At 52.0% G+C, this 3,852-nt stretch overlaps 1 long non-coding RNA gene across 2 annotated transcripts; it reads right to left on the bottom strand.

Annotated features, from left to right (window-relative positions):
• Positions 1-173: 173 nt before the first annotated feature.
• Positions 174-2,461, bottom strand: LOC138438180 (uncharacterized). Of its 2 annotated transcripts, none has more exons than XR_011256283.1 (3): positions 2,116-2,461; positions 1,189-1,430; positions 174-314 (listed from the first exon to the last, which is right to left on the bottom strand). It is a non-coding gene; the product is annotated as an uncharacterized lncRNA (long non-coding RNA). The 2 variants fall into 2 exon arrangements; XR_011256284.1 differs by having other exon boundaries at positions 2,390-2,416.
• Between the last annotated feature and the right edge of the window lie 1,391 nt (positions 2,462-3,852).

The raw sequence follows: 3,852 nt of genomic DNA, 5'->3' as shown, positions 1-3,852 counted from the left end.
ACAGAAACCCACCTTCTGCTTTTAAGCAGCTCACTTCTACCTCTTGCTGGAAGAGGAAACTGAAGGGCCAGCAGCGACAGAGCATTCCAGAGACAATCAGGGCAGTAAAACTGGATGCGAAGCAAATATATGCCGATAAAAATGAATTAAAAAAAAAAAAAACTGAAACGAGGTTCGCCCTGAAGAGCCTTTTATTTATGAAAGACTCCTCTGTGTGATAGGAGCTCTCCACCATACTTGTGCTGAATCTTGTTAGTCTGGTGTGTCCCCTCAAACCAGAAGTTGTAAATAGCAGAAATCACATCTTGTCCTTGCTGGGAAATTCAAAACAAAAATGGGAAGTTAGTAAATAAATTGATTAAAACAAAAGGAAAAAAGAGGAGGAGGGAAAAACATTAAACAATCATTTAACCTGGGGTAGAGAAAGTCAAGGGGAAATTTAAATTGATTTTTCAGTACGGTGATTTTTTAAAAGCACAGCTCTTGCTCTCTTCACTGCAGAATTTCAGGGAGCCCAGCTAGACGTAAAGCAGGGGCTGTGATCGTGATAAGAAATAAGGTGACCATGAGATACCGTGTAAGTTATCTAAGGAGATTTAGGAACAGCGATTCACAGTCTCTGGCATAAAGCAGATGCTTAACAAATATTGAAGAAATGACTATCACTATGGCGCAGATAGAAGACAGGGGAATGACAGCAAAGAACATTTCCTCCAGGTGAACAAGCCTGGGAAAGGGGGTGGAGAATCACAAGGCTTAGCCTGACAGCCACGTGGAAAGGCAGTGAGATGCAGAAGTGGCTGTTCCCAGACAGGAGTCCAAAGCATGTCCTGGGCCTAAAGGCCACTCCCTGAAGGCAGGTTCCCCAGAGTTCCCTCTGTCTCTTTCAGACCTGCTGTCTCAGACAAGCCTCATTCTGAGCTTGCCTAGTCTTGGAACACAAAGCCAAAGCCCCACACAAATCAGATGATGGGCCAAGCCACCCTCCACGCCTGGCCTGGGCCTTGCTCTCCAGCCTCCCTCCCGCCGCTCCCTGTTCCTAATCCGGCGTGATGCCAAGCTACTGTGGGTTCTTATACACGCCGTGTGGTGCCTCAATTCCCTGCCTCTACTCCTGTATTCTTACCGCCTAGAGCACCGTACCTCCCTGAGCCCCTTGCCCCAACTCCAGGTCCACAACCCTTTCACCTGATTGACTCTTTCTCAGGCTTCAAGATTTATCTCAGGGATCACCTCCTCCAGGAAGCCTCCCTTGATGCTCTTGGCAAAAGTGAATGCTTCTGGGACTTCCCTTGGGATCCAGTGGTTGAGACTCGGCACTCCCAATGCAAAGGGCCTGGATTCAATCCCTAGTTGGGGAACTAGATCCCACATGCTGCAACTGGGAGTCCACATGCCACAGCTAAGAGTTGTCGTGCCAAAATTAAGACCTGGAACAGCCAAATAATAAAATATCTCTTTTTAAAAACTGAATGCTTCTCCCCTGTGCTTTCAGAGCCTCATTGTTTACATTTACCACTGCTCTTGCTTCCCTGTAGCTCAAATGGTAAAGAATCTGCCTGCAATCCAGGAGACCCAGGTTCGAACCCTGGGTCGGGAATATCCCCTGGAGAAGGGAATGGCAACCCACTCCAATATTCCTGCCTGGAGAATCCCATGGACAGAGGAGTCTGATGGCTACAGTCTACAGGGTCGCAAAGAGTCGGACACGACTGAGCGGCTAACACATACACCATTGCTCTTACCACTCTCTTGAAAGTATGGGAAGTCTCGGCTTAGCGTATCTGCCTCCCCGACAACCCCCATCCTCATGAACCCACAGTCACATGAAACTATGTCCTCCCCAAGGGAAAGAGCCCCGCAGCGATGCCTGCCCAGCTGAAGTCCTCAGACTGTGGATTTTCGGACAGAAAGCTCCCAGTCTGATGAGAGAATGGCTGCAGGCCTCGGAACAGCTTGCAGGGAAGGGAGTGTGATCAGAAGGAGGCCCCAGGAGGCCTAAGGGAGGCCGAGCAGGGTAAGCCAAGAGGGTGGAACGGCTCCCAGGAGGCTTCCTAGAAGAAAGGGTTGCCTCTCAGAAAAGGTTAGGGTCCTGCCCTCTGTCAGTTCACCTACCTGTGCCCTTCCACCACCTCACCAACATGGGAGAAAGAGTCTACTGCTGAGTCCCGATCTTCAACACAGCAAAAGATGGAGCAGGTGCTAAAGTGGCACCTTTTTCTCTCGGCCCACCCTTCCCTTTGCCCTAGCACCGAATCCTGAGGGGGCCACAAAGTGGGTCACAGCTCCCTCAGCCTCCTCCCTAAGCGGCTCTTTTATGTTAAACAGGAGTCTTCTTAAATAAATTTTAAAAACACACCTGCGTAGCTGCTTGCCTACAAATACAAACCTGTCTATGCTAAGATACACACGTACATGTCTCCTCTACCATCTAACTTTGCAAGTCATTAAATTCAACTGAGAAGGCCCCCGAGAGGCCCCGCAGTGACACTCCTGTGCTCCCGCCCACTCCGAGCACAAGAAAGGCATTAATCTGCCAGGCTTCTGGCTTTCAGCTTCTGGTGTGGCTCACTGTGACCTGCAGCTTCCTGGGGGGTGAACTTGAGAAGCCCCTCCCCTGCTTTTAATCCTTGACTCCTTCTTCCACCCCAGAAGCTCAGGGGAAAAGGCGTATTCAGCAGCCTCCCAGGGGAGGGGTGCAGGAGAGGAAGAAGTCCAAAACTTCCTGCTCTGCCCACAGGGTGAGCCCCGGGACAATGCGGAGATTAACTTGTGAAGGAGCAGCCAGCCAGCCCAGGGAGTGGCTGCTTCTGGTACGAGGCCCCCGCCAGGGAGCACAAGCCCCTGAGGTGCACCCTTCACTGCTCTGCCCTGCTGCCTTAAGCCTGCCTGTGAGCAGAGACTGGCCTGGGCAAACCGTGTGCCCTCCGTCTGCACACAGTAAGGGCCCCTGGGAGGGACCATGTGGAACGATTGGAGTCTGCAGACACTCCCCGGCAATGGAGGGTGGGAGGCACCAACTGACAGCGGAGGCGGGGAGGGGAGTGCAATCTGCAAACACAGCAAGAGGGATACAGGTCAGGCCGCCCACGGGAACTTTGCTGAAGAAGGGAAGATGGTGATGCTCCAGGTATCATGGAGTCGGTCCAGAAACAGAGGGTCCACAAAGGCTGTATGCCCAGACCCCCACCTCCAATTGTCCAACCAGAACCTCCAGGGCTGGCCCCAGTCAGGCATCCTCTACTGCCTCCACTCTCCCACCACAGGGACAGCCATTCAGATAACCCTGACAGAGTCACCTGAGGACAGGGGCAAGTGAGCTCGGCCTGAGAGCTCTATTAGAGCAACATGTTTTCACTGCTCCATCCAACAACCGTGACCTTGTTGATTGCGCCAACAAGTTCCTGAAAGCCTTGCTGACCTGGAGGCAGAGCCAGTGCCTGGAGTTCCATGAAGACAAGGAGGCCTTGCTAGACACTAAGCATAAACTCTCCATAAGCACCATAATCTCTTGTTCTGTATTCAGTGGAGACCCCTGACTGCCTGACCCCATACCTTCCCTACACCCCACGCCTCCACACTTGCACCCCTTCCCTCCAGATGCCTGGGTCTCAGCGCTGAAATGGTACTGCCCTGCTTGCCTGCAGTGAGCGGTCTCTGTACAACTGTTGGCTGTTTTGAGACTGTGCTCCTATTCTGTAGTCAGCCTTCAGGCTTCACACACCACACCTCTCCCAATAATCTGGGCAGATGACCTTAATAGGGACAGACAGATCCCTTGGGCCCCAGCCTCTTTCCCTTTCACCAGAATTCTGGGGACTTCTCCCCAGGAACAACACAACTGCTCAGAGA

Source organism: Ovis canadensis, chromosome 3, assembly GCF_042477335.2.
Source record: "Ovis canadensis isolate MfBH-ARS-UI-01 breed Bighorn chromosome 3, ARS-UI_OviCan_v2, whole genome shotgun sequence".
NCBI lineage: Eukaryota > Metazoa > Chordata > Mammalia > Artiodactyla > Bovidae > Ovis > Ovis canadensis.
Note: the sequence above shows the minus strand (reverse complement) of the source record. Positions and strands in the feature narration are given on the sequence as shown.